This window comes from Dipodomys merriami, unplaced genomic scaffold, assembly GCF_024711535.1.
Source record: "Dipodomys merriami isolate MVZ:Mamm:240054 unplaced genomic scaffold, mDipMer1.0.p SCAF_174, whole genome shotgun sequence".
Classification (NCBI taxonomy): domain Eukaryota; kingdom Metazoa; phylum Chordata; class Mammalia; order Rodentia; family Heteromyidae; genus Dipodomys; species Dipodomys merriami.
Genome location: NW_027203093.1, coordinates 1,825,716 through 1,833,217, shown reverse-complemented (window position 1 = coordinate 1,833,217; position 7,502 = coordinate 1,825,716). Strand labels below are relative to the sequence as shown.

Genomic DNA, 7,502 nt, shown 5'->3' with positions numbered 1-7,502 from the left:
GGAATATGATGATGCCATTTACAATAAATTACTTCTCTTTCCTCCCAAGTCTTTTGTTGTTCCGTTCGTTTATTTCCTTACAGAATTGGCCAAGATCTCCAGTGTAGTCTGTAGTGATGACTGTCAACGTTCTTGAGCTTCTCCCAGTTCTAAAGGGAAGCCTCTAACGTTTTCCCTAGGCAGGGGATCAACAAGTAGCAAAGCAGTTAAGAAAGTCAGGCACCAGGCACAGAGGCACACATCTGTAATCCCAGTGCTTTGAGAATCAGAAACTGGAGGATCCTGAGTTTGAAGCCAGACTGGGCTATCTATCTAGCAAGAACTGGCCTCATAATTATATAATATATATAATTTATATGTATAAATTATATAAATCATAGTGCCTCATTTTGTAACTCAGGTTGGTCTCTAACTCACCACCTCTCTGTTTCCTTATGAGGGATGGGATTACTGGCATGTACCACTATACCCAGTCTAAAATGTTTACTTCATGGATAAGAGCTTTATCTTGTATTTTATTTGCTGACAGTTTTGTTGGTTAGTGTTTTAAAACAATTTTTATATTAGCTATATGGGAGAAGTTTCATTGTGACATTTAAAATTGTAAATGGTAGTAAACTTTATCACACAGTCTTTCTGTGTCAATGTATATCATCAGTTCCCTTTGCCCCAAAGTCTGTTAACAAAGTGAACTATGATCATTTCTGACATGGAACCATCCTTGAATTCCCCACTCTAAGCATTGAGATGCACCGTTGCATATTATTACGTATTTTATCCAGCATATTTGCATCTATGTTTGTAAGCTGCATGGGTTCACTTTTTTCAGTCCTGTGTTATCCTTAGCTGGTTTCAGAATCAATAGTATACTTACCAGGTAAAATGAGCATAGTAGCTGTTACCTTTACCACACTAATAGAAATTAGTAATATAATAGGTGGTTGTTGTTGTTGTTGTTATTGGTTGGTCGTGGGGCTTGAACTCTGGGCCTGAGCACTGTCCCTGCACTCTTCAGCTCAAGGTTAGCGCTCTACTACTTGAGCCACAGCATCACTTCCAGTTTTCTGGTGGTTTATTGGAGATAAGAGTCTCACAGACTTTCTTGCCCAGGCTGGCTGTGAACCATGATCCTCATATCTCAGCTTCCTGAGGAGCTAGGATTATAGGCGTGAGCCATTGGTGCCTGGCTAGGTTTTTTTTTTTTTTTTTTTTTGAGAGTCTGATAGAGTTTGTTTGTAAGTAATTATATTCTCTGAGCCTGAAGATTTTACTATGAGTAATATTTCACTGACCATTTTATTTACTGGTCTATTGAAAGTCTGTTTCTTATTTTCCAATTTTGTGTTTGTGTACGTGTAGGTATGTGTCCATTGTATATAGGAATTTGAATGTCTTGTCTTGAACCTCAATCCTCAGATCTCAGCCTCCTCAGTAGCTAGGATTGCAAGCGTGAGCCACTGACACCTAGCTTGTCTTAACAATTTTGTTTATAACTGCATTTGTGTCTCTTTTTGTGATTACTTTAGGATCTCATGGTATTTTCTTCCATTTTTATCTGTCTTACTGTTTTTCTTTTTTCTAATTTCTGTTCTTCTCTCTTTTTTTTTTTTTTTTTGTCGGTCATGGGGCTTGCACTCTGGGCCTGGGCGCTGTTCCTCAGCTCTTCAGCTCAAGACAAGTGCTCCACTACTTGAGCCAAAGCACTGCTTCCTAATTTTTATTATTCTTGAAAGCTGTTTATCATATTTATGGATTTATTTTTGGCAGTCCTGGGGTTTGAACACAGGACAGCATACTTCCTGGGTGGATACTCTGTCCCTTGAGCTGCTCCCTAGCCTGCAGCCTGCATTTACCTTGTTAACCATTCCAAAGAATAAATGTCTGGTTTTGTTATTCATGATTGGTTTTGATGTACTGTTTCCTTCTCTTCTCTTTTCTCTTTCTTTCTTTCTTTCTTTCTTTCTTTCTTTCTTTCTTTCTTTCTTTCTTTCCTTCTTTCTTCTCTTAAAGCAGTGGGATGAATTTGGCTGAGGCAGACCGCTTACATCCATGAAAGCTGAACGGTGAGACCGTGTGTAGTGTGTGTGATACGTTCACGGGAGCATGGTGTGGGCTCGGGCTGGGAGACCCAGGAATGCGGAGGCCCAAGCAGGACCGAGGCTGCAGCAGGGGTGTGGACGGAGGGGCGGCTGCCTGGGCTCCTTAGAGACCTGCCTCTTCTTGATCTGTTCTGCTGCCCCAGGACGCCTCTTCCTGTCCACCGTCGACGCCTTCCTGGGCCCCAGCCTGCTCAGTGGGAAGGGGAAAGGGACAGTGGCGGCCAGGGGGCCACAAACAACTCTCTGGCCCAAATTGAGTCACATGACCCCCACTTGTCGCCCGCAGGGTGGCTGTGCGCCAGGCAGCCCTGGCTGGGCTGCTGCCAGCTGAGGAGGGGTTCGTGGGCGCTGCTTAGGCATTATGTGAAAGGCACTTGTCACATTGTGGTTGGCAGAGAGCTGTGCGGTCTTGCTGTTCAGTTTAGACCTCTTCTCTAAAGTGAGCACCGTGTCCCTGTGGGACGTGGCGCTGCTCAGCGGGCTGAGGGCTGAGTCTCCGTCCAGCCTTGTCACCCGGGTCTGCGGTGCGGCTCTGCTTCTAGGGTGGGCGGTTACTAGGGTTTTGAACTCAAGGCTTCCCTTGTTCTTGGCTGGGGCAACACTGCTGTGTGTGTGTGTGTGTGTGTGTGTGTGTGTGTGTGTGTGTGTGTGTGTGTGTGTGTGTGTGTGTGTGTGTGTGTGTGTGTGTGTGTGTGTGTGTGTGTGCGTGCGCCAGTCCTGGAGCTTGAACTCAGGGCCTGGACTCTGTCCCTGAGCTTCTTTTTGCTCAAGGCTAGCACTCTACCACTTGAGGTACAGTGCCAATTCCAGCTTTCTGTGTCTGTGGTGCTGAGGAGTGGAACCCAGAGTTTCATGTATGCTAGGCAAGCGCTCTACCGCGGAGCCACATCCCCAGCCCTGCTGGGGATAGGGTCTGGTTTCCTGCCATGCATGGCCTAAGCTGTGATCCACCCACTTTTAGGGATCCCATTGTTGATGGGGTCAAGCAGGGGTCACAGACATGGACCAGCTTCCGTCCAGGGAGATAAGTTTCAAGGGGTTTTACACTTGGGCTAGCCTCAAACCGTGATCCTCCTCAGCTCAGCCTTCCACGTGCTGGGATTACAAGCACGAGCTCCTCCTTGGTTTGGTGGCCTCCCCAGGGGCTGTAATAGAGACAGATGGAGGAAGGGGAGTTCATATGGGAGCAGCAGGGCTCCCCACGGCCACAGAAGCCCGGGTGAGGCCAGGCCAGGGTGAGGACCACCGGCATTTAAGGCAAAAAGCCGAGGTTTGTTCACATCATTTTGGAACAATGCTCGTAAGAGAGAGTGACCCGGCAGGGCAGACCTCGGCGCGACTCCATGGCGCGGTCTGCCATCTGACACCAGAGCTGTCCCCATCAGCGCGGCGCCACCCATCCCCGTGCTGAGCCCCAGACTCCACTCCAGCCCCAGCCCACCTGCTGGCCCGGCCAAGATGGCCACTTTCCCCCCTTTGTGAACATCCAGCATCCCCAACATGCCGTGCCACATAACCCCGCCTCCTACCAGGCCCCGTTCCCCACGCCAGGCCCCCATCCGGGGTGCCCAGCCTTGACCCTCAGCCAGGCCTGGGGTCGGCAACGCCCCAGCCCGCATCTGCACCTCCTCCCCTGTCACCTCCAAAACAGTCCCCACCCAGGAGCCTCTGTCTGAGAACACTGCTGACATCCTCACCCAGAGGGGACTGGCCACTGAGAAAAGCCAGACGCTCACTTCCATCTCCTGACGCCGTGAGCCCTCATCAAAATGTGAGACCCCGTGTCAATCACATCCTCTACCACTCCCTAACTCATCCATCACATCCTCCATCACATCCTCATCACATCCCCATCACATCCTCCACCACATCCTCCATCACATCCTCATCACATCCTCCATCACATCCTCATCACATCCTCATCACATCCCCATCACATCCTCCATCACATCCTCATCACATTTTCCATCATATCCTCCATCACATCCTCCATCACATCCTCCATCACATCCTCATCACATCCTCATCACATCCCCATCACATCCTCCATCACATCCTCATCACATCCTCATCACATCCCCATCACATCCCCATCACATCCTCATCACATCCTCCATCACATCCTCATCACATCCCCATCACATCCTCCATCACATCCCCATCACATCCTCCATCACATCCTCCATCACATCCTCATCACATCCCCATCACATCCTCCATCACATCCTCCATCATATCCTCCATCATATCCTCATCACATCTTCATCACATCCTCATCACATCCTCATCACATCCTCCATCACATCCTCCATCACATCCTCATCACATCCTCATCACATCTTCATCACATCCTCATCACATCCTCATCACATCCTCCATCATATCCTCCATCATATCCTCATCACATCCTCATCACATCCTCATCACATCCTCCATCACATCCTCCATCACATCCTCCATCACATCCTCATCACATCTTCATCACATCCTCATCACATCCTCATCACATCCTCCATCATATCCTCCATCACATCCTCCATCACATCCTCCATCACATCCTCCATCACATCCTCCATCACATCCTCCATCACATCCTCATCACATCCTCATCACATCCTCCATCACATCCTCCATCACATCCTCCATCACATCCTCATCACATCCTCCATCATATCCTCCATCACATCCTCCATCACATCCTCATCACATCCTCCATCATATCCTCCATCACATCCTCATCACATCCTCCATCACATCCTCCATCACATCCTCATCACATCCTCATCACATCCTCATCACATCCTCCATCACATCCTCATCACATCCTCATCACATCCTCATCACATCCTCATCACATCCTCATCACATCCTCATCACATCCTCCATCACATCCTCATCACATCCTCCATCACATCCTCATCACATCCTCATCACATCCTCCATCACATCCTCATCACATCCTCCATCACATCCTCCATCATATCCTCATCACATCTCCATCACATCCTCATCACATCCCCATCACATCCTCCAACCACATCCTCAGGGCCTTGTTCTTTTTAGTTTGTTTTTCAGACAGAGTCTTGCACTTATATACTTGTTTTCCAGTCTGGTGACCCTCCTACTTCTGCTTCATATGTAGCCAAGATTACACACATAGGGCTGGGAAGGTGGCTCAGTGGTAGAGCGCTTGCCTTGCAAGCCGGAGGCCCTGGGTTCAATTCCTCAGCACCACATAAGCAAAAAGAAAAAAGCCGGAAGTGGCGCTGTGGCTTGAGTGGTAGAGCTGAGGGACAGCGCCCAGGCCCAGAGTTCAGGCCCCACAACCGGACAAAAAAAAAAAAAAAAAAAGATTACACACATACACCCATGCCCATTTTATTTGTTGAGCTAGGGTCTCATTAACTTTTGTCCTGATTAGCCTTGAACCACCATTTTCCTACGTCCAATCCAGGTATTCCTGGAAATATAGGCATGTGTCCCCATGCCAGGAGAAATTCTTTTTTTTTTTTATGCCAGTCTTGTGGTTTAAATCCAGAGCCTAGGCCCTGTTCCTGAGCTTTCAAGCTCAAGGCTAGTGCTTTACCACTTGAGCCACAGTGCCATTTCTGGCTCTTCTGAGTAGTTTATTAGAGATAAGAGTCTCATGGACTTTTCTGCCCAGGCTGACTTTGAACCATGGTCCTCAGATCTCAGCCTCCTGAGTAGCTAGGATGACAGGTGTGAGCCACTGGAGGCTGGGTATATTTCTTTTTTTATTGAGATATAGATCCTGTGACCTAAAACTTACCCTTCAGATTGCTCAAGTTCAATGGTTTTCAGTGTGTCACGGGCTTGCGCCAGTGCAGCCTGGCCAGCCATGGGTCAGCCCTCCTATGCCTGCCTCCTGATTGGCTGCCACCACGCATGCGTATTCTTTGAGATAGGCTATTGGCAATGTTTCCTGAGCTGGTCTTGAACCACAACCCTCCTATCTCTTCCAGGTTTAGAAATATGAGTCTGAATACTTGTCTTTTTGAGTTTGGCTTATTTTCTCCAGTTCCATCCATTTTTCTGCAACGCACTTAGTTTTGTTCTCTTTGTGTGCACGTAGGCTGTCGCTGTCTGTTGGTTCTTACCTCAGTTACCGGCGGGTGTCGGGTCTCCTTCTCCTTCTCAAGCCGCCGGCAGGGCAGGCCTGCTGCGTTCCCAGGCTGGCATCCTGCCCGGCCTCCCACCTGCAGGTCTGCGGGCGCTCGCGGCCCCGTTCCTGCGCTCACGTCTTGTTCCCGGCAACTCTGCTTGTGTTCCTTGAAGTAATTCCGCTTTGATTTGCTGCACACCTGTCCAGGGCTGTGGCACTGGCTGCCATCTCCCGGGTTGCAGGTAAAGAGGGAGCACTGAGGCCGCCCCGGTGCTGGAGACCCCTTCCCCTCCCCCCTCCTCCCCCTCCCCCCTCCTCCCCCTCCCCCCTCCTCCCCCTCCCCCTCCCCCCTCTCCTCCCCCCCCCTCGTGCTCTCAGGCTGTGCCAGCCCTCCATACCGGGTGTCCTAGCAAGGATGGCGGGTAGGCTGCGGGTGGTTCTGGAAGGTGGCAGGAGCGTGTCTGTGGGGCTGTGAGGACGGGCACCGCAGGGCGGCCGGCCCGGGCACGGCTGGGTGGGTGAGGGTGGGCAGCAGGCGTTCTGGACGCATCTGCTCCCACCCCAGGGAGGTTGGCCCAGTGCAGCTCTGTGGAGTGGAGGCTCTGGGAACATCTGGGGGGGTCGTGGAAGACAGAAGCAAAGCCAGGGGACGGGGCCGCTGGGGCTCGGAGCACGGCCCTCTGCAGGGGTCAGGAATGGGAGCCGAGAGCCACAGCCCTGGCCATCAGACCCACGTGGCAGCCTCCTCCCGGAGGGGCAGTCAGGGCCAGGCGGAGGACAACGGGCGGGGAGCCCCCGGGCCCCCAAGCCAAGCAGCTAAAACAACGGACTTGTTCTCTCATGGTTCTGCAGGCCGGTCCAGGGTGGGGTGCGGGGTGGGGGGTGGGGTGGGGTGCGGCCAGGCTCTGGGCGGACCCGGGTCTGCCGCCCTCGGGTCTGCCGTGGCCAGTCTCAGGCGCGCCTTGCCCTGGCACACGTGGCCCAGGGCCCCACCCCCACGCCTCCTCACCCCAGGGTCCCTGCCCCCACGCAGCTCTTCCCGTGGGGAAACCTGTCTTGGAGGAGCAGCCAGACCTCTCAACCACTCCCACCTGCAGTTGCTCCTTTCCAAATAAGGTCGCGTTCTGAGGTACAGGCACCAAGACCTCCCCAGAATTCTGGGGGGCGTAGGCCAGCCCCTGGCGGCCAGCAGGTGAGCAGTGGAGTTCGGTCTTGACACCCCCTTCCCTCCGTGGCCCCCTGGTACATACCCGGTCCCAGTGCAGAACCCAGAGACAGAA

General features: G+C 51.5%; 1 long non-coding RNA gene across 1 annotated transcript; it reads right to left on the bottom strand.

Moving 5' to 3' along the window:
• Positions 1 to 300: 300 nt before the first annotated feature.
• Positions 301 to 6,853, bottom strand: LOC138829554 (uncharacterized). The gene is made up of 3 exons (XR_011372670.1): positions 6,621 to 6,853; positions 6,218 to 6,450; positions 301 to 3,244 (listed from the first exon to the last, which is right to left on the bottom strand). It is a non-coding gene; the product is annotated as an uncharacterized lncRNA (long non-coding RNA).
• Positions 6,854 to 7,502: the final 649 nt, after the last annotated feature.